Raw genomic sequence first — 22,650 nt, 5'->3', positions numbered from 1 at the left:
AGTTTTCCAGACAAGAAATACTGGAGTGAGTTGCCATTTCCTTCTCCAGGGGATCATCCCAGCCCCAGGGATTGAAGTTGCGTCCCTTGTATCTCCTGCATTCGCAGGTGGATTCTTTACCACTCGCTCCACCTGGCATAGTGGAAAGTTTTGGAAGCAAGTGGATTCCAAAAGGAGGAGAATAATTCCATGAACGGCATTCCAGCCACACGACAGGACATCACGTAGCAATGAAAAGTAATGAGCATTCCAGCCATACGACAGGACATCACGTAGCAATGAAAAGTAATGACATCACAGTGTTTCCAGAGATGTGGGGGAAATGCGTCCAATGTAATATCAAGAGAGAAAAGCACAGACCAAAAATGTACACAGTAAGCGCTCAATCGGTAGCTGTCTGTGTGTCTGAGTCCACTGGAAATGGACCTGTAGGGACAGCCAAATTGTTAACGGCAGTTTACTTTGATGGTTTCTATTTTTCTTCTGTATCTGGTCTATATTTGTAAAGTTTTCTATTAATACAAGAAAAAAGTGTCCCTTTAAAAATCAGAAGATGCAGTGACATTGATTTAAAGTTGTGGTGGCTTTGGCTGATTGGAAAGAGAAGTTTTTAGCCCGGCACCCTGCCTCAGGCTCTGCCAAGCTTGTGGTTTTATTAGCTCCTCCCACTTCCCAGAAAACCATCCAGCCCTTAGATGAAACAGGGGGATACAAGCTGAAAACACTCGTGTCAGCCCGGTGGTGATGGATGGCTCACCAACACGGAAGGCTTGGAGGCATGTGCGTTTGGGAGGTATCTTCTTTTTATTGCCATGATTTCCATTCCCTTCTTGTGGCCCCAACTTGGGAGTCAGAGGGCCTCCTCTTCTGGGGCTGTCTGGTCCAGAGGTACTGGGGCGCATATGGTGAGGACATTTGTGGAGTTGATGGACCCGAGTCTCTGCTTCCCCTCTGCTCCAGCGTCTGCTCAGTCTTTGGTCATTTCCATTTCGATAGAGATGTTAGAAAGATTCGCATCTATTCATGCAGCTCAGAAGAGGGAGCGTGCGGGGCTGTGTGTGTATCTTAGCATTGTCAGAAGAGCCTTATTAGATACTTGGATCATATCCACCCCCCAGACAGGGTCTTCATTTCCTCCCTGAGTGCCCCTTACCCTCTGATACCCACAGGAACCTCCTACAGGCTTGCCTCCTGGAAAAAAATTATTCTTTTTCCAATTTTCAATTTTCCAACTTCACTCCTTTTCTTTATTAAGTGCACCATGGTTATTGGAGAGAAAGAAGGAAAATGACAGCTCTGCCCTGAATTCCGAGCATCTGGACCCTGCTTTGCATACCGACTTCAGCTAGCTGGCAGGAAGGGGCTGAGGGTTCTTTAGACCCTGGGGTGGTGCCTGGCGGGCGCTGGGCTTTGTGTACATGTGCCCGCCTGCCCGTGGTCTTCTTCTCACTCCTCTGTTCGGTGCCACCAACGATAAACCTGCACAGTTCCCTAACCCAAGATGACTGACTGGTAGCAAAAAGCTCTGTCCTGAACTGTGGGAAGGGCACAAGTGAGGAAGGCAGGAAGCCATGCAGTTGCCTTCTGGTTGTAGATCTTGGGTCTCAGCATCGTCCCAGGCTGAGAATAAAGTTCACGAGGTTATGTATGCAAATCCCTCCAGCCAGGTTCCTAACCAGTTCCTAGCTCGTGCTACATGTTCCTTCTCTGCTCTCTAGCCCCGATCCTTGCTGTTAGCACCATCAGCGTGATAACCACGACACCCACCTAACCCGTGAGGACCAACATCACCTTGGATGTGAAGACACCTGGCTGATGCCCAGCGAAAGAGCTCTCGAGGTGTCTAACACAGCCTCAAAAGTACTTTGACTTGTCAAAGCGGATGGGCATATGTGCGCCCTGCTCACAGAGCTTCCGTTTTCATCGGTCTAGAACCCCGAGAGCCTTTTTCTGTCTCCTCCCATGAATCCTGGAGAAGGGTATGGCAACCCACTCCAGTATTCTTCCTGGTGGGCTACAGTCCATAGGGTCGAAAAGAGTTGGACACGACTGAGGGAGTAAGCATGCGTGCTCCCACGAACACAGAGTGCTGTCTTTGCAGTCACGTATTTGCTCAGAGTGCAGCTGACTGGGTTGAGCCTTTGAGGCTCCCTGGGATCCTTGGGAGCATTTGTCAAGACAGCTGCAGGTGGCCGGGCCGCTGCAGAGCAAGAGTCTTTTCTGGAAGGAGTGTGGCCTGGGACCTTCTGTTGCCAGTCCGTCAGCAGCTATGCTTGTCATTGGGTTGGGGACACGGAAACCTGTCTCCCTGCAAAGCTGGCCTGGCTCAGGAGGTGAAGGAGGAAGCCAGAGCACTAAAGTTTTCATGGTGGGGGGATAGCTTGTGCACCCCTCTCCCCCCCACTTTTTAAAGTTCACAAAAGGGTGTCACGGCCCTGCATCCCAGGAGCGCCCTCAGCGGAACGCAGCCGTCCGCGTCCCAGTGGAGGAACTCGGGACCCTTTCCTCCTCCTGGTTGCCTGGTTACAAGATCATCTGTCACGAGTTCCCGAGGAGGGGGCTTGGCTGGGGAGAGACAGGAGGGGGAGTAGGGAGATAGTGTCTGCCGTTGGGAATGCAATGAGTACGTTCGATCATATCTAATTCCCATTTATATTACGCTGGACAGCCCCACTGCCCAGCTGCCCTCTCGAAGCCTCGGACTGCTGGGGTATTTTTGATGCATGAATGAAGACTGGGACGTGGGCCAGGACTTGGCTCCTGGGCTTCTCCATCATTTATTAGCTTCTAGTTTTAATTGTTTCCCGACTTCTTTCCAGATATTTATCTAGGAAGAATTGTCAGTTCTTGCTGCGCTGTGCAGACGCGCGGGGCAGGCGCCGGCTGCAGAATTTTAACAGCTCTTCTGGATGGTGGGCAGGATTCGGTCCAGCCAGTGTTGGAAGAGCACCTATTATGTGTCAGATGGTGCTGAGTGATGAAGGGATTCAGGAATGGATGGATCGAGGCTCCCACTCTGGAGAGACCTGTTGTCCTTTAGGGGAGAGTTGGGAGTGCTGTTATTGGGAAACGTATTTGCATTTGGTTTTGAGTGTCATCCGGGCTGTTGGCCCCAGGATGGGTTCCAGCTGTGTGACCTCAGGCAGGTTGCTTTACCTCTCTGAGCTTTGGAATTCTCCATCTGAACCCAAGGCAGTGACCCTAATAGGAGTTAGTGAAGAAATGTGAAGATAATGCAGGTCATAGTCTCAGGGATTCCAGGGAAGAGTCCTGAGTCTCCGTGGGTGTGGAGTGGGGTGGTGACAGGGAGCTGGGTGGGAAGCGCAGGCTGTGGGCCTGCTGTGCGCCTTCTTCTCTCATGTCTCACCTGTGAAATGGGAGTGCTGAGGGGAGCCTCACAGAAAAGGCGTGGGGAGCCATTGGTGACCTCACCTCCTTTTCTTTGAAGGGAGCCCTGGGTCAGAGTGGACCAGCCTATTGGTGCCTGGGGTGAGTTTGCCAAGGGATTCAGAAGGCCGGGTTAGGAACCAGGGCTTGACTCGCTGAACACACGTGTGACTTGGGAAGTCTTTCTTCCAATGGACAGCCTCAGTTTCCCCACCTGGTACCATGGGGAGGGCTGAGTGACCTTGCGGTCACCTCCTTACTTGTACACTTCGGGTGGCCCTTGGGCAGACACAAATAAACCCTCAGGGGCGGGCTCCTCACCCATGGATTGTAGTGAGAGCACAAACCTCGTGGGATGACGTGAGGTTCTGCTGACGTGGTGCCCGTGGGTGCCCAGCACCCCCGAGGGTCTTGTCGGCTCCAGGGGGCTGCAGTTGGCCCCGTGGTTAAGAAGACAGGCTCTTGGGCCATATCGTCCAGGCCTGGGTCTCTTATTTCCTCACTTCCTACAGGACCTCGGGTCAAACACCTAAACCTTTTGATGCTCACTTTTCTTCTTGTAAGAGAAACTTGCTTCCTCTTGGGGCCGTTTCACAGATGGGGGCTGTCTCACCGGATGCTGGATCCAGAGGAGTCGGGCACCTCGCCCAGGGTCGCCCAGCTAGCTGCTGCCATGCCAGTAGAAGAAGCCTGGTGCCTCGTGTTTAGCTCAGGGTACAGGGGGCAGCACTGGACGGTGCCCAGAAGGGCCCAGAGGCGACCTCCGTGGTAGGATGCATGTCCAGAAGCCCCAGCCCCTTGGCCGCCCAGGTTGGGAGTGGGCTGTTCACTGCCTGCCTGCCCCGCATCTGGGCATAGTCTGGGGCTGGGAGCGTTTGCTCTGTGCTCGGGTTTGAAGGAGGGAGGGCAGGTGACCAGTGTGCTGGCTTTGCCACCAGCCCTGAGCTTTCCCATGTTGCTGCTTCTCCATTATTTTGGGAGAATTATGGTGAGGACCAGGTGCTTCATGTGTAGGGACATGCACGTTTCTCAGACCTCTCAGGGAAAAGGGAACTCTTTGAACTTCCAGTTTGCTGGGGCGCCATTTTGGTCGGCAGAAACCATCAACATAGGGGCCCATCAGTCAGTCAGTTCAGTTGCTCAGTCGTGTCCAACTCTTTGTGACCCCCATGGACTGCAGCATGCCAGGCCTCCGTGTCGATCACCAACTCCCAGAGCCTGCTCAAACTCATGTCCATCAAGTCAGTGATGCCATCCAACCATCTTATCCTCTGTCATCCCCTTCTCCTCCTGGCTTCAGTCTTTCCCAGTATCAGGGAGTTTTCCAATAGGGGCCAATAAATTGACATAAAGAAATTATTTGGGGTGGCTGCAGGAAAAGGAGGAGAAGACAAAACCCTTTGATTTGTCAGATTGCTTCTTGAACGTGAGGTTAAAAATCCATTTTAGATTTGGGTTTTTTTTTTTTTAAAGACAGATTCCTTCTGAAACTTGGCTGAAATAATTGAAATAAAATGATCCCAGACATGATTAAAAAGTGCTGATGTCAAGCTCTCTTCAGGGTCTGGACCAGAACTTCTGTTAATGGTGGAGTTTGTAAATGTGTGTGTTTGGCTATTGTTTCTTCACTTCGTTTCACTTATTATGTTAGATTTGGGTTTAATCATTTATCTTATATTTTAGAAGGGAAGCGTTTTTGCAGAAAAGGGTGGTGAGAGGATTTGGGGTGGGGGGAGGTCAGCCCTCTGCAGCCAGAATCTGAGTTTTCTAGCATGTTGTGCCAAGTTGATGGTTATTATTCCCCCAGAAAATAATGACCTTTTTTTTTTTTTTAAACTTGCTTTTAACATTCTGCCCTTGGCATCTGTTCCAGGCATTGTGGACGAATGTAGACTGTGTTCTGACAATGGGTTAAAGCAAGCACTTATTGAAAAGCATTCTCTACTTAATTACATTTCCTTCTTCTGGAAGCTATTTTAATTTTTTTTTATAATCACATGTTAATTGTGTATTAGCGGGGCCTTTCTGATTAGTTGAAAACATAATGAAACCTTTGTAAACAACACAGAGAGAAAGAAAGAGGAACGTGTGAAGCAGAGACAGTGATGATGAGCCAGTTCTAAGAGGCCAAAATAACTACGTTTCTTGAAGCCAGGGCAGGGCGGAAATGGTACCTGAAGTCCCTTTTTTGAGTGGCAGCTCCCTGATGGGGAGGGCGGGACCCTGGCTCCTGATCAGTGATGGAGCAGGGTGGGCTCCTGAGGACTCCCTCTCCTCCTGCTCCTCCCCCTGGCCCCTCCTGTTGCCATTCATTCACTCACTCATTTATTCACTGCTCACTCAATTCACTCCCTCACCCAGTCATTCATTCACTCACTGGTTTATTCATTCACCCGCTCATTCGTTCGTTTGCTCATTCACTCATTCGTTCAGTTACTCATTTATTCATTCATTTATTCACCCACTCATTCTTTCCCTCATAAATTCACTTGTACCTCCATTCATTCCCTGACTCACCCATTCACAGCCTTACCCTTGAAGAGCTTCCTCTCTTGGGCACTGACCCGATGCTAAGATTCTTGACACGCCTGCTCTAGATCCTCAAGACAGGTATTAACCCCATTGGTGGAGAAGGAAACCAGAGCTCAGTGTTGAGTTCACGCATTCATGTTCAGCCAAGGCCACCAAGCAGGAGAACCAGATCTGTCAGACCCCAGGACCCAGCCTCAGTGTGGTTCTGCAGCGGCCGTGTCCCTTCCCATCCAAACTTCAGCAGATCCAGAGATAATCTGGTGCCTGTGTGGGCAGCGGGAGGGACGGAGAAACCACTGGGGTTGGGTGTGTGTGCGTGTGTGTGTGTGTGGCAGGGGGTGAGGCGAAAGGTAGCCAGAATGCGCTGGCATTGTTTTCTTTTCCGCCTTTTAGTAGTTTTGTTCAAAGCACCAGCCCCAGTTTACAGTCCCGATTGTGGCGAGAGGGGCCCCGAAAGCCCTGCTCTGTTCCCCGTGCGAAGGGCTGGGCTTGCAGGGGTTTTGCAGCTCCCAGGCTGTTATTAGGGAAGCGTGGCCCGGGCGCTTCAGATGAAAGTGCTACTGTGTGAGCGCCAGGTTCGCCGTGCGCGCTCCAAGGAAACGCTGCCAAGACAGCGTTGTGAACAGCCGCCAAGCAAAACACACACATTCTGTCCAGTGGAGCCAGCTCACTTCTGCAAATAGAGGAAAAATTGACTTTCTGATTTGGAGTGTTTCTGCAACTAAGAAGAATCACTCTAGTGATTGTTCTAAAAATATTCTGGAGGCAGCACGTCCTCCAAGGCCTTGGGATTCTGAGTGGTCCTTAATTGTACTTTTTATTTAATCTCTCCAGATCGTACGTGTGTGTGTATGTGTTTAAATGGACTTAAGCTTGCGTGGTCATCCTCCCCGCTCCCCCTCCCCCTGCTCCCCACGTGTCAGGATTGCTGCCGGCGTTAAAGAGTGGTGTACGCAGCAGAAATTGTATTTTTATCTCTTTGACTTCAGGAAGTATATTTGGGTTTTCATCTCCTGCAGCCGCTGTTGCAAGGCTCACGTCTGAGCAGCCGAATCTAGGGCAGCCCCTGACATCCTGGCACTCATCGGTGGCTGAGCCCTGTTCTGGAGGGAGGTGTCCGTCACTGATGGATTTTTTTTTTTTTTTGGTGGTGGGCTGAGGGGAGAGGATGCTAACACATTGGCTGCTTGCTCTCCCTCTGCCTGTCCAGGGTGGCATTTCCCCTTTTCGAGGCACAGAGCTCCCTAGGAGCCCCGGATATTTGCATTCTCCAGGCAGTTCTGGAATTCACATGATTTCTATAATGATGACATTGACTGGGATTCCACAAGTCTGCTTACTGCCAAAAGCCAGTGATGGGGGCCCCTCCTCTCTCTCCCCTCCGGTCTCAGAGCTTCTCTGCACCCTCCCTCTCCTCCCCTGCTCACTCTGCCCCACCCTGATTCCCACTTTGCTCTTGCAGTCAGCTTTCCTAGGTGCAGCCACGGTGCTCCTGGGAAGCCCTGTTAACCTAGGTGGAGCATCTCGCTCAGGACTGGCCACCCCAGCACTGCTGTCCTTTGGGGCTGGACCGCTCTTTGCCACAGGATGTTTAGCGGCATCCTTGCCTCTGCCCATTAGATGCTGGTAGCACCCCCAGCCTCCTAATCACGGCAGTCGAAAATATCTCCAGACATTGCCAAAATCCTAGACAGGGGCAGAATAGTCGTCACTTAGAACCACTGTTCTAGCTCTTCCCCCCCACCCCCAAACCGGCAGTTGTTGCAACCAGGAAGAGAACTGGGGAATATTAGCATCTATTTTTAGGTTCACGAATCACCAATAATAATAGGGTGGAATCAAAGGCCTTGGATATCGAGAGTGAGTTCCCACTGTTGAATTTCCCCCCTCGAAGTATGTTTTATAAAGAAGTCACAGGATGATCCCACTCTGAGGGGTGGTGGATGGTAGGTGGTGGACGGCGGGTCAGCTGTGGTCACACTGGTACCTGCAGGATTTGGAATAGCCAGAATCTGCACGTTCAAGTCATCGAGCAGTTTTCCTCGAGAAAAAATTTTCGCTGACTGCGCTTACGAGGCATATCTGCTAGAATTAGGTATCTGATCGCCTTATTGGTAAATGGACAGTTCTGAGGAATTTGCTAGTGTTTCTGGTGATACATGCTAGGACTGTCTCAGTTATATTGCCTCTCTTTCTTTCTTCTGTCCCCCTACCTCTTCCTCTCTGCTCGCCTCCCTCCTTCCCTGAGAGGCGGTTCCCCCCCACCCCTCCCATGCACGTGTCAGGAGTGGAACCTCGCCTGCTCGCAGGCTGGAGTCTCATGTGGATACATCTGTTGTAACCGTCTCCAGGAATCCTGTGCTGTGCCTTTAAATGCTGACTCGTTCACGGGGCACCCAATAGGGTCAGGTGCCAGGTGCTGGGTTTGCTTTCGCCCATCAGCAGCCCATCTTTGAGAAATCTCGAGTTGGGCCGGCAGCGGGTTTCGTGCTGGGCCTCTCTGCAGCGCCGTGTGGCCAAGTCTGCATGTGACAGCGTGTGAGCGATTTCCTGGGCTCAGCCAAAGCCCAGGCTTCCGCCGGCTTCTCCCCGCCAGCTGGCCGCCCGAGCCAGCCCTTGAGGTGCCGAGCCACTCAGAATCCACGGGGCTCCACCTCCCCTGGGGCCTGGGCTCCTCCGCTTCAGACTGTCCGGCGCAAAGCCCACAGGACTGTCCTGGGGGCCTCGTGCCTGCAGGCACACAGGCGGGTTGGGCGGCAGCCCCCTTGCTCCACATGCCTGCCTCACGCTCGCTCTCCCCACCTCCTTTGTCACCAGACAGCCTCCACTCGCCCCTGCGTACTTCCTCTCACCCCTGGCCTTGCTGCTGCCTCCCTCTGCCCTCGTGGGGCCGGTGGGTGGGCGGTGCTGTGCCAGCCACGGGGCAGGAGGCATGTCTTGCCAGCCTCCTTGCTAGAGCCTTGGTTGGGTCTAGCTACTGGGCCATCCAGCCTCGATGCTGGTGTTTGGAGAGTGGCTGAGGGTTAGCCTGGTATAATTCTGTCCCCTTCCTGAGTGTGTGTGTGTGTGTGTGTGTGTGTGTGTGTACACCTGCATTTTTGCGTGAACCTGTGTATAGCAGGTGTGTAGCTGGCCTCCTCTTTGCCCTCACCTCCCGAGGTGTCTGGCGCCTCTCCGAACCCTCTGACTTCCGATCGCGCCGGGCAGCTCCACTGTGCGGAGGGCATCCGGAAACCCCGGCGCTGGAAGCCGGGCCTGGCGAGGATGACCATCTCCCCGCTGCCCGCAGGTTGGAGGGAGCTGGCACTGTGGCAGAGGCGAGGCGTCGCAGAAGTGCCGCAGGTTTTTCATATGGAAATGTGAAATAATGGGGTGATTAAATAGAGCTGTATATTAAAGTACATCTGACATTAGAATTACCATAATGTGCTGTAGCCTTAGGCTGAGTACTTTATTTGCCATCTGCGTCGGCCCAAAATCCCCCGGGGAAGCGCTAAAATATTCTGAATAAACTCAGCTCGAGTTCTTATTGAGAGTAAAATACCATTTGTGGCACGTCGTATTGATTCGTCTTAATTGTGGTGCAGAAAAGAACATTCACTTGCTGATGACTTTTGTGCTCGGTGACAAGCTGGCTGCAGTTACTCTAACACTGCAGTTGGTTAACCTGGTTGGGGCCAGCCGGGCACCTCGGTTCCAGCCCAGAAGCCAAGGTGCCTCCTCAGAGGGCAGCACAGCTGGGGCTCCCTGCAGGGCCCCCTGCTCTCCTCCAGGGAGGGCGCCGGGGAGTAGGCGCCCACGTTGGGGTGGAGACCTCCCGCCCCCACCACCCTCCTGGCCTTGGCTCCCAGGCAGCCCAGAGGCACTGACCCGCCGCCCGGGAAAGATGAGGCCTCGGAAGTTGTCCTGGAGAGTCATGACCTCAGTCTCAGCTCTTGGTTGCAGGGACGTACTAGGCATACTTAAGAAAACAGAACTAAAAAGAGAAAAGAAAAGAGAAAGAAAGGAATCTGCTCACCCAGGCAAAGCCCAGCTTGGTTGGTTACCGGTTAGTGGTGGTGAGATCTGTTAACAGTCCCTCCAAGCTCTTTGGTGGGGTGGGCGTGGGGGAGACGGGTGGGGGTGGAAGGGGGAGGGTTGGAAGTGCTTATGCATTAAATATAAATGAGTCGTTGGTTGGGGAAACACTTGGTGATCCAGACAGCGCTGCCCCATTCATAAGGTCCAGTTTTTACCCTATAATTGCCCATCATTATACACAATTTAAATATTCAAACATTCTCCACAAACCTTGGGCTAGCGTGTTTTTATTACAGATTCAGAACAAGGGAATAACCTTTAACTTCAGAGACAAATGAGGCAAATTTACAAGTGCGTGTCTGCTGTTTCCTTGTGTTTTATCAATCCCCGCGGACCCGAACACTTTTGCTGTAACGCCACTCAGAACAATATACATATATTACTGCTTGTTTGTGGTGTGTGGCTATGAGTCCCCTCTGCGTCAGCTAACCTATATAGCTCAGCGTCGAGGCTCTCCATAACGTCAATTATCTCCTCCGAGCTAAATGTACACTCCATTAAAATGAGATTTACTGCCCCTGTAATACTTCTTGGGGTGAAATGTGGAGATTTTTGTGGATTTAAGGAAATGGAGGATGGAGGCCTGCTGCATGAAGGAAGTCGTGAATTTCAGAGAGAGGAGACTTCCTGTGTCAGCCAGAATGTGTGCGTGAGATGTGCTTGGCCTGTGCACACGTGTGTACATGCTAGCATTCACGCATGCAAGCAGCTCACCGCATGATTGGTTTTGCCTCTTAATTTCTTAATTTGCTCTGTATTTTTTCATTAAGTGATAAGGATGATCTGCTCTATGCTTCCTCTTCATGTTCTGTGCTAAATTCCTGTCCCTAGCATTCTAGAATCCTTTCAGAAAACCTTATATTGGGGTGGGGGGAAGAATATATACATCTGTCAGCTTATCAGCACCCACTGGGAAAGTGTAGGTTCTTTGCAGTGAAGTCTACAGAAAGCAGATTTCAGGGGAGTCTGATGATGTATTCGTCTGTCTCAGGGAAGACATGTTATTCCCAATGCCTTTGCATGCCTATGCAACGTGGGGCGTGGGTACTGTATAAAGATGGTCTGGGGGAACGGGCCACAGGTTTCTGAGAATGCTGTAAGTGAGTTGCCACGTACAAAATGACTCCGTGTGTCCTGCCTCCGGCTCTTCCGTCGAAGAGCGAACACCACAGGTCTCACCCAGCCCCAAGATGTCCCCACAGTTAGCCGTGTCGCTTTGTTTTGGGGCCGGCCGGCTGCTTCCTGAGCCTGAACTGCACACCTGGTGTGACCACAAAATCGAGCAGTTGAAATCGAGACTGTTTGGGGAAAATCTGGGGTGCATGGTGCTTGCAGCTGTGGTTCAATTTTCATCCTTCCCTGTTCCGCTGAGAGTCTGGACCGAGCCATTCCTGAAGGTGGCTTCACAGGCTTTGGTGCTCGGATAAGTGGCTGGCTGGCATAACAGAACTGACACGGGGGAGGCTGATTTAGAAGCCTCCTCGCTTCCTAGGCTAGTGATTCTCACAGATGGGGTTTGAAATTCTCTCTTTGTGTTTTCTACCCGCCCCTCTCCCCGCCCCAGTTTCATGTCTTTATGCCTTACGGTTGGATACTTTGGGCAGGTCTGGTCTGAAACCAAACTCTCCCAGAGGTTCACCTCCATCCTTTCGTTGCCCTGAGATTTTGTTATACTGAACAGTTTGTGATTTGAGTAAGGCCTCTAGTATGGGCTTGAAAATCTTCATTTAAAAAAAAAAAAAAGTTTTCATCGTGATGGAATTCGCTGCAGTGGAATGTGGTCTCTCTGCAGCTCAGTGTCTTGCCTGTTTTCAGAGCCTCCGCAGACAGATTCCCACGTCCACTCTTCAGTTCCACATCCAGGCCCTCCCCTCCGTCAATCCAGGGTCCCACCGCCATGCCTTCGGGCCTGCAGTTTCCTCTGCAGGGCACACCCTTTCTTTTCTTTCTCTGCAGCGTGGACTCACGTTTCCTTCTGAGATCAGCCCCAGGGTCTCCTCTCGGGAGAAGTCCCCCTCGTCCTCCCAGCCTGTTACCTTCTCCTCCTCTGGGTCCGGGCACATGCTTTCTTGGTGACCTAGTGGTCTAAGCCTTAGTGGATGCTTATGGAGTCAGTAGCCTCTTGCTCTGGAGTGCAGGCTCTGTGTGGGCATCCCTCTGCTCAGCTTCGGCCTGGCACACAGAACATACTGCCTGCCTGTGTGAAGGAAAGAAAGGAGGAAGGAACAAAGGGATAGACGTGTTGAGAAGAGCCTCCTGGCTTTTGCTTCCTCAGTATGGTCTCTGGGTAGAGATGGAGTGTGACTCTGGGTGCTGTCCTGAAGGGCTCCTGGCTTTTTAGGAGGAGACTAAGAATACTGAAAGCTGGGCACCTTCTTCACACTGACCGTTTAGCCCTGGCTTTGGATGGCGTGTGTGGGTGAGGGCAGACAGCCCTGCGCTGGAACCCTGCAGAGCCAGCGGGGGATGCCTCGTATGAAAACGCCCGCAGAATTTTCCGCAGAGCCTGGCCTTCCTCATCATCTCTCCCTTGGTGCTCCCCTTTGCCTCCATCTGCAGCCACCAGAGCTGCTTTCTGTTCAGTTCACCCAAAGGTACTCGTGCGCGGCCCCCCACCCTGGATCTGGGCAGGTGACGCTTTCCCTCTGTCTGTCTGGAACTCACCTCCACGTGGTGTTTCCTGCCTGCCTGCTCCCTGGATGCTCTGAGGTCACTCGGCAGGCCCTGGTGTGCCTCAGAATCCTTTGTGTCACTGCTTAGCACACTCCTGCTCCCCGGTCCCCACCTATGGTCTCCTGGGGGTGGGGAGGGGTCGCGGCTGATCCCTCCAAGTAGGTCCTGCTGTGGGTCCTAGCACCCAGCACATGGCGACTGGATGGATGAGCGAATGAATGAATGAATGCATGGGAAAGGCCTGTCCCTAAACCGTTTGGGACAAGATTAGATTTCCTTGGGTGGAGTAACTTCCCAAGATGCCGCTCTCGCTCCGCTGGTGTTTCTGTGCACCTGGGCCGTCTCGGGACGGTGGGGCCTCAGTGTGAGGCTGTGGTGGAGGCTGGAGGCCCAGTCCCCCAGCCCGAGGTAACTCCGGGCACCTGGAGCACAGAGGTGACCTCTGCCACAGGATGCTCTCAGAGTGAGTGGACTGCGGTGGAGTGAGGTTTCTCACATGTTAGGCCGCTCTGTTCTCAGCCAGGCTCCGCGTGGCATTTCCTGCACACAGCCTGCAGCTTGCGGCACCGGTCAGCTCGCCGGGGTGCACGGAAGCCGGTGGAATGGTTTGCCGTGGTGGGTTCAGGCCCCACCTCAAGGCGGGTTACAGTAGAGTCTGCAGGCCCGGTGGAGGGGCAGCCAGGTGTGTGTCGGATACAACCCAGGCCCGGGGCTCAGACCCAGGTGTGAATCTGGGCTCTGCGACCCAGCTGTCTGCCCTGGGGCCCCTCACTTAACTGTGATGAGACTGAGTTTCTTTTTTATGCAGAACCTGGATTAGAACCCACTTTTCAGAGTCTCTGTGAGTGCCCCTTGGAGAGCACAAGGCCACCACTGGCTCGTGCGGGTTGTATGTGGGTCAAGCCCACCAAAGTCAAGGAAAGGTGATGGCAGGCAGTGATGAACGTCAAGTAGCAATCCCCTGAGGCTGTGGGGGCGTCCCAGGTGGCTCAGCGGTGAAGAATCTGCCTGCCAAGTAGGAGACACAGGAGACCCTGGTTTGATCCCTGGGTTGGGAAGAGCTCTTGGAGGAGGAAATGGCAACCCACTCTAGTATTCTTGCTTGGGAAATCTTATGGACAGAGGAGCCTGGCAGGCTATAGTCAATAGGGTTGCAAAGAGTTGGACACGACTGAGCAGCTAAACCTGCAAGGCTGTGGGGATACAGAGGGGCTGTCCTGGGGCCGGGTCTCAGAAGATGCTTGCAGGGTGAGAAGGAAGGGCAGGTCTTCCAGGTGGCAGGGATGGCAGCTGCACGGAGCTGTGAGACGCACGGGCAAGGCAAGCACCAGGAGGGTTGGGGGGGGGGGGGCCAGGGCACTGGTGGGCAGTGAGTCCAGCCATATGCTGAAGGCTGAGTGCCTGGTGCTTCCTCTGGGCAGCAGGACCATCAAGGCTGTGACTCAGGAGGGTTGCTGGCCCGCCTACCTGCCCACTCTGCTGGGGTGGCTCAGAGGTGGGTCGGGGCGATGGAAGAGTGTCTAGATTCTTTGGAGTCACCTGGATCCCAGCGTGCTCCGGTGGGTGGAACACAGCCAGCAGAGAGGCGTGGGTATGCTGGGTGGGGCTCTGCCTGGCAAGCCAGGGGAGCGGGGTGTTGTTGAATGCTGAGCTGAGCCCTGCTCCCCAGGCGGCCTCGCCCAGAGGACCTCACCTGGAGGGCAGGTTCACCCAAACCCGGGCAGATGCCCTTCTCCTACCTTTGATGACTCCAGGGACCCCGACTGCAGGGGAGCAAGCAGACAGAACCCAGCTAACACAGGCACGCCTGACTCTGCAGCACGTGTGCGTTCATCACCCTGTGCGTGGCCAGAGTCCTGGCAGTGGACAGGGTCAGCTCGGTTCTCAGGGAGCCTGGACTCCCGTTCCGGTGATGGATTTTAAATAACCTCGCAGAGCTTGCTTGCGCTCTCTGAGCCGCCTCTATCGCAAATGATCACAGGCATAGAGTTGGCGGACTACATGGAGTGATGCAGGTTCTCAGCCCCCAAGTCAGCCAAGCCCTTGCATGCTTCTCTCTCCCGGCACCTTGAACTTGACCCTAGCACTCATATTTTTCATGAAATGATCGAGAGGGTTACCAGGCACTCTCATCTCCTCCGGGATTCGAGAGCTGCATCCCTGGAGACCAGCAGAATAGCTGGTGGATCCAGGGTGGCCAGCTCCTGCTTGTTCAGTGAGTGAATGAAAGGCAAGTGTAGGCCACACCCTGCTTCCTGCCCATTCAGCCCTGTATCCTGGTTCCCCACTTCCTGGGCTTGTGTGAGCTGAGGTCCAGGGATGGCAGTCGCAGCTGTCCAGAGCTCTGGGTTCAAGAGGATTCCGAGGGTCCCAAGTCAGGGGACCCGGGGCAGGAGACAGGGCAGCCGTGTACACCTTGGGATCGCTTACCTTTCCTCCCAGCCACATGCTAGGCGATGTGGAGACGTGTTGTTCTTGGCGAGAACTGCAACAGCTCAGTGAAACCCTGCTGACTATCGAGTGCAGAAGCAGTGGGTGTGCTCTGCTGGGTGTCGGTGCCGGTTGGTGGTAATGGCAGCAGCACCACTGCCGTGTGTGCCAAGTCGCACAGCCGCGTCCGACTCTGTGCGACCCCATAGTCTGCACCCTTTCCTCTCATGACCAGGCCTTTATCCAGACCACAGCTGGCTGTGTGGCTCTGGGCGGATCACCTTCTCTCTTCCAGTCCTCAGTTTCCTCATCTGTGAAGTGGTGCTGATGACAGTCCTTGACCTCAAGGGTTGTTGTGAAGACAGTCCGCCTTAGTTGTGTGCGGCTCATGGAAGGGTTTAACGACGGTTGATTGTTACTGCTGCCGTTATTTCCCCCCATCTCCACCACTTCTCTTGGAGAGGCTGAGGTTTGTTTGGTAGCGTGTGTTGGAAGTACTGATGCTGAAGCTGCAGCTCCAGTACTTTGGCCACCTAATGCTAAAAACTGACTCACTGGAAAAGACCCTGATGCTGGGAAAGATTGAAGGCAGGAGGAGATGGGGATGACGGAGGATGAGACGGTTGGATGGCATCACCGGCTCAATGGACATGAGTTTGAGCAAGCTCCGGGAGTTGCTGATGAACAGGGAAGCCTGGTGTGCTGCAGTCCATGGGGTTGCAAAGAGTTGGACACGACTGAGCGACTGAACCGAACTGTTTCAGAATGAGCAGGGATGCTTGTAGATTTTGTAGATGACTATGCTCAGAAATGATATGAACATGAAACTTACAAAGGTTCCCCCTGACCCAAGGAAACCAATTGACAGTTTTATTTCTGGGATCATGAAAGGGGAGACACTCTTTAATAAGGGGTGTATGTATCTAGAGATAATGTCCTTTGATTGCTTCAGTTGTGTCCGACTCTTTGCAACCCCATGGACTGTAGCCCAGCAGGTTCCTCTGTCCATGAGGTTCTCCAGGCAAGAATACTAGAGTGGGATGCCATGCCCTCATCCAGGGGATCTGATAATAGTGATAATAATTATTATCATTTTGGGACTGAAGAGACGGCACTGTTAGCAGGCATAGATTCTGTTGGAGGACTAGGTGGTTGGCCAGTAAATCCAGCCCTCTTCTTGGGCATTGGGCATCGTAAAACCCAGAGAGGGAAAGCAGCCAGGGTGGGGGACCCTGGATCCAGCAGCCTGCCCTTCCGTCTGACTGCCCAGCATCTCATCACCTCTTCTCCAGGTCCTGAGTGGCCTCTTGTCCTGGGGACTCACCTGCTCTTGTGAAACATCTCCACTCCCGGGACAAGCCCGTAGTGGACCTGACTGGCTTCCACCAAAGGGTAATTGATGTCCTTCACTGGGAGGACACACACAGTGTGGCAGGAGGACCTTTTCATTGTGAAACAGGCCCCGACAAGTGTGCAGAGAACAGTCCATCTCTCAGGTGCTGCTGGGGGGCAGCTGGGATGGAGCCAGGGGTGGGGAAGCCTATGCAGGGGCGTGGCCCTCCCTTTGCTCTTGAGGGGAGAGGGGGCTCTTGCTTCTCAGTTGCAGCATCCTTGTGTGCGGCAGGGATGTGGACCTGGCCTGGCCCCCTCAGAGGTCATATGTGAGCGAAATGCCTTGATGGCTGTTAAAATGCCAAACCAACTGTCAAATGCTTCACAAGCCATAGAGGGACATGTGAAGCCAAGACTCAGTTCGTTCTTCAGCATTCAGTGTCAGGACTCTCACTTTTGCCTCCACCTTTGGGTAGAGGAAGGCCCTGGCTGACGATCACTGCAGGCCCCACTTGAGCTGGGTGGCGGTGTCTGCTTGTGGCTCTGGAGAAGCCCTGAACCACTAAATCCCCCGCAGGCAGCAGTACCCTTCTAGCTGGTATCACTCGGCCTTAGGAGAGCCCTTTTAAACTATTGCTCTCAATTACGGCCTTTTTATTGAATAATAACTCAATTAAAGGTGTGCTTTTTATTGAACATCCCTGATACCTTTATTGGTATTATTAGAGTAACCAGCATAATAGGAACAATTATTTCAGTGCTTATTAACACAAACACACACACACACACACACACACACACACACACACACACCCCTGCTAGCAGAGGGAGAGCAGCATTTCATTGCAGGAGCCCAGTTGTGTGTTGGTTCCCAAGAGTCACAATAAAAAATGATGTTTCCTCAACGTTTGCAAGTTTCTATTTCCCTGGAACCTCTAATGCATTAGGCCGGCTGCATTAAAATTCCTCCAGGGTTTTATTACAGCCAGAGTTACACAGAAGGGCACCATCTGAAACATCCACTGCGAGGTGCAAGGTGGATAATAAAACACGAAACATACAAAGCCCAACCATAATACGTGCATGCGTGGGGATGTGTGGATTTTATAGGGATCGCGTGGGATCTCATTTGCTCCCCCAGCCCTCTTCGGAAGCTGGCATGCTATTCCCATTCTGCTGCTGCCGCTGCTAAGTCGCTTCAGTCGTGTCCGACTCTGCTCGACCCCAGAGACAGAAGCCCACCAGGCTCCCCCGTCCCTAGGATTCTCCAGGCAAGAACACTGGAGTGGGTGGCCATTTACTTCTCCAATGCATGAAAGTGAAAAGTGAAAGGGAAGTTGCTCAGTCATGTCCGACTCTTAGCGACCCCATGGACTACAGCCTACCAGGCTCCTCCATCCATGGGATTTTCCAGGCAAGAGTGCTGGAGTGGGGTGCCATTGCCTTCTCCAGTTCTACCGATGAGGAAATGAAGCTCAGAGAGGTAAAGTGACTTGGTTGACGTCGTTGTTGTTTAATTGCTAGGTATGTCCGACTCGTTTTTTGCAACTCCGTGGACGAAGGCATGGCACCCCACTCCAGTACTCTTGCCTGGAAAATCCCATGGATGGAGGAGCCTGGTAGGCTGCAGTCCATGGGGTCAAAAAGAGTTGGACACAACTGAGCGACTTCACTTTCTTTATTTCTATAGTTCCTTTTGGAGAAGGAAATAACAACCCACTCCAGTGTTCTTGCTTAGAGAATCCCATGGACGGGGGAGCCTGGTGGGCTGCCGTCTATGGGTTGCAAAGAGTTGGACACGACTAAGCAATTAACAGACACAACACACATAGCCTGCCAGGCTCCTCCGTCCATGGGATTTCCCAGGCAAGAATACTGGAGTGTGTTGCCATTTCCTTCTCCTGACCCAGGGATTGAACCTGTGTCTCCTGCATTGTAGGCAGATTCTTTACCACTGAGCCACCTGGGAAGCCCCTTGATTGACATCTTCCTGCAGGGAATGGCAAGGTATGAACTCGTGCCGCTGTTCAGGGTTCTTGTAACAGTGATCTCAGGGAGGGTTTTGAATTAAAGAAAAACACAGGGTCTCTCTTGAAAGCCAGTACAGCAAAGAAGATCCGGTGTGGGTTTCTGCCAACGGATACCAAAAACGTCTGAGGAAGGAAAAGGGAAGGAAGCAAACAAGGAAACACGCTGGCCTTGGGTTCTGAGTCGCCAAGCCCGATGTAGTGATCCCAATGCAGCTGACATTTCTAGGTCTGTAGGCCAGGCTTGATGTTGCTGGGTAAGTTGCTTCAGGGCTTCCCTGGTGGCTCAGATGGTAAAGAATCTGCCTGCATTGCGGGAGATGTGGGTTCTATCCATGGGTCAGAAGGATCCCCTGGAGAAGGGAATGGCAACCCACTCCAGTATTCTTGCCTGGAGAGTTCTATGGACAGAGGAGCCTGGCAGGCTACACCCCACGGGGTTGCAAAGAGTCCTACACGACTGAGCAACTAACACTTTGCAACTTCCAAGTTGCTTCAAAATAATCTAGGCGTTGACCTCTCGGTTGGAACCTTGGTGGCAGCCACGGTGGCAGCGTGTTGGGGCATGGCCCCTGTCTGGGCCATCAGCAAAGCTGGCACCAGCTGGAGCTTCCAACTCACCTCTGGGCAAGTGGCCCTGAGCTCCAGGAGCAGGGACAGCCCCGCATCCGAAGCAGCCCTCTCACCAAGGGGCTTCTGCCATGTTTAAAAATGAGCCGTCCGTGACTGTGTGTTGCCTTTTAAAATATTTAGTGAGTTTTTGAATAGAAGAATGTTCTGAGTGGCTCTTCAAAGCCTTTCTGACATTGTTCAGTTTTCAAAAGTGAGCAGTCCCAGTGCTCAAGGCTACTTCTAGGCAACAGATAACCGTGAAGTGGAAGTATGGAAATGAACATTTTATTTAAAAAAGAAAGTTACGGGGGAGAGTGGAAAGAGCATTGTATAGGAAGGGCCTTTGAGGACTGGGAGATTTAAAAACACTGGAAGCTGTCAGATCCTGGGATAGACTGTCCCCTGCTGTGAATCTTGCCCTGGTGTGGAGGGAAGTGAGGGGACCAGATTGTTCAAAGGCAAGGAAAAGCGTTTACCCTGGCATGATCTGGGACCCTGGAGTCCGATTTGGTGGGTGCACAGAGCTCTTCCCCACCTGATGATAAATTCCAAACAGGTTAACTTCCTCCTCTGGCTTCCCTGGTGGCTCAGTGGTAAAGAATCCGCCTGCCAATGCAGGAGACACAGGTTTGATCCCTGGGTCGGAAAGAAACCCTTGGAGGAGGAAATAGCTACCCACTCCAGTATTCTTGCCTGGGAAATCTCATGGACAGAGGAGCCTGGCTGGCTATAGTCCATGGGGTCACGAAAGAGTTGGACAGGACTGAAGGACGAAACTACAGCAAGCAAAACTTCCTCCTTAGACTTTTCTAAGATAGAGTCTTATAAATGTCTTCCACTCTTTTTGTTTTGTCTGTAAAAAAAAAATACAAGAAATGGAAACCTCTGAGTTCTTCAGAACGTGCAGCTACATGCTTCTCAGCAGCTGCTGCTTGAGTTTAAAAAAATATATTTTAATCAGCCATTTCATTCCTGGCCTGCCTGAGAATTTTGCACTGTCTTTTGATACCCGCATTCCTCAGGGGCAATAGAACTTTCTAGAAAGTGTGTGGCCATCAGAACAAGAAACAGGAAGTGCTCCAGAGAGACCCAAGGAAATGAAGATGATGAAAAAAGAGATTAGGGGAAGGGAGGTGGCCCAACTTGAAAATACAAGGAACCAGAGCTGCTGTGTGTGTGGAACTCGGTTACTGAGAGTAGCTGGAGCCCAGGTGCAGAGTCCAGAGTGCTCTTTTTTATTTTATTTTTATTGAATTACAGTTGAAACCAATGGATTTTTAAAGTCGTTTATTGGCCGTGCCGGTTCTTTGCTGCTGTGTGCGCTCTTTTTCTAGTTGCGGTGCTCCGAATTCTCACTGTGGTGGCTTCTCTTGTTGCAGAGCATGGCTCTAGGGCGCATGGGCTCGGTAGGTATTTGTGGTTCCTGGGCTCCAGAGCACAGGCTCAGTAGTTGAGGTGCACGGGCTGAGTTGCTCTGCCGCACGTGGGCTCTTCCCAGATCAGGGATCGAACCCACGTCTCCTGCACTGGCAGGCGGCTTCATTACCATCGAGCCACGAGGGAAGTCCAGGGCTCTTTAATTGGAAGATCTATGGCCTTGTGGGAGGTGGTGCTTCATTTGTGTTATTAGCTCCTGATGTCAGAGAGGGATGTTTTCTTTATCGTCTTATTTATTACTTATTTATTCTGCCTTGTTTCCAGAAAAGGATTTGAGGAGGACAAAACACTATGGCGTCTGGCCAGCTCTCCCGTGAGACTGAGGTGAACCGTTCTGTTGTTCCCCACATATATCACCTAGTAAGCCAGGACAGGAGATGGCACCTCCAAGAAGGCTGTGCATCTCTGGGCTGTAGCATCATCATGTGCCAGCAGGGACGTGGTCCTGGCCTGGCCTCCCTCAGTGGTCATGTGACCATGAAATGCACCCCCCAAAAAATGGCCTTTGGTTGCGACAGTGGGGAGGCATGCAGGAAGGGAAGGCTGAAGTGTCGGTGTGGCCTTACTGCTCCCAAAGTGAGGAACACAGCTGCCCAGGGCCTTGGGAAGGCCTCCCTGCACGTTTCTGGGGGGCGGGGGGAGATTCTCCCGAGGGGCTCCAGCACGGGGAACTGAATTAATGCAGACATGCTGGGAGAAGGAAGTTTCCCAGACACCCTGGAGAAAGAAAATGGCCTCAGAAGTTCTCTTGGAGCTGGGTTTAAAAACGAGGGGAAGCTGAGCTTTGGAATCCTTTTTCCCTTTCTGTCCGTTCCCCCATCACCCACCCACTGGTCTCCGCACTACCAAACCTGGAGACACATGTCCTGTTGGACACGAGTGTGCAGTGATGACTGTGGACCACCAGGCTTGGAAGGCATGTCTTAGTTCCCAGCGGGGGTGATCTGGCCCAGTTGGTTCTGTGTTGCAGAGAATCTCCACGCGGACCCCTGACTCCTGGAGGCCCCCCCAACACTGCATGGCTCAGTGAGGTCCAGGCTCCTTTGAAGCCATCAAGTCTAACCCATAAGGAACTTGGGGTATTTGTTCTCAGAGTCCATAGAGTTTTGACTGCTAAGGGTGAAACCCCCAAGAAACATTCTTCTCGGGTGGGAATCAAAGAAACAAAAACTCCATCTCTGTATGGGATTTCGGAAATCCCTCTTTTGAGGAGGGACTGTACTTCCCCTTCCCTTCCTGATCCCGGGTTTGGAAACTAACACACACCTCTGGCCTCACTGGGGAGTTTGCAGCTACTGTACTTTATCAGTGTTAAAATCTTCCAGGTACAAGGAAGTCTGAAAAAACAAAAAGGGTTTTTTTTTTTCAAGACCTCGGCTGTGATGCCATATTCCCTTTCCCTTCTCCGGCCAGTGAGCGAGTCTGAGGGGGCAGGGCAGGGCAGGGCCTGCCCATACCTGTCCCGTTTCATGTGGAGTGTTAGGAGAGCCTCAGGCTGGAGAAGCAGCCAGTTTTACCCGCAAGTTGAGGATGTCGGCCACGAAATAGGTGCTGGTTGGAAGGTCCAGGCTCCCACTTTGTGACCGCCCCCAATGATGGACAAAGACAAGGGTTTTTCGGCTCCATGCCACCAGCGTCCACGAACACTGGGCTCCCAATGCCAGAGCCCAGTTTGTCACAAACTCACACTTGCCACTGTTCATCCTGATCGCCCTGTCGGAGGTGACACTCTTTCATTCAGCCTTCTGGCAAGGGACCTCATATAGGCCAGTGCCCCGCCCCGGGGGGTCTCAAGGCCAGATTCCATGCTGTGGTTAGGTGTGTGTGTGTGTGTATGTGCATGTGGGTGTATGAGGCCACGAGGGCAGTGATGGGGGGGGGGGTGGGCAGCTGTCCGCCAGTAGTGATGTTCTTACGATGCTGAAGTCCTGTTCCTACACGCATCCCTGTTTAACTTGGACGGTGCTTTCTGCACAGACACTGGTGTATGAAACCCTACGATTTCCGGTAGTTCAACTCCCAAATGACGCAGAGGTTATCAGCTAGTGCTCTTAAAATGTTTGCGAGGTGATTCAGTTTGATTTGTGTTTCTTAGAACTTCCTTGGATCGAAGATTTGCCTAGTCATGACTGGGTGGAGA

At 52.5% G+C, this 22,650-nt stretch overlaps 1 protein-coding gene across 6 annotated transcripts in view; it reads left to right on the top strand.

The window, feature by feature from the left end:
- Positions 1-22,650, top strand: part of BCL11B (BCL11 transcription factor B) — a 111,394-nt gene that overhangs the window by 80,975 nt on the left and 7,769 nt on the right. The window lies entirely within an intron of this gene.

This window comes from Bos indicus, chromosome 21 (genome assembly GCF_029378745.1).
Source record: "Bos indicus isolate NIAB-ARS_2022 breed Sahiwal x Tharparkar chromosome 21, NIAB-ARS_B.indTharparkar_mat_pri_1.0, whole genome shotgun sequence".
Lineage (NCBI taxonomy): Eukaryota > Metazoa > Chordata > Mammalia > Artiodactyla > Bovidae > Bos > Bos indicus.
This window is presented reverse-complemented; position numbering and strand designations above follow the sequence as displayed.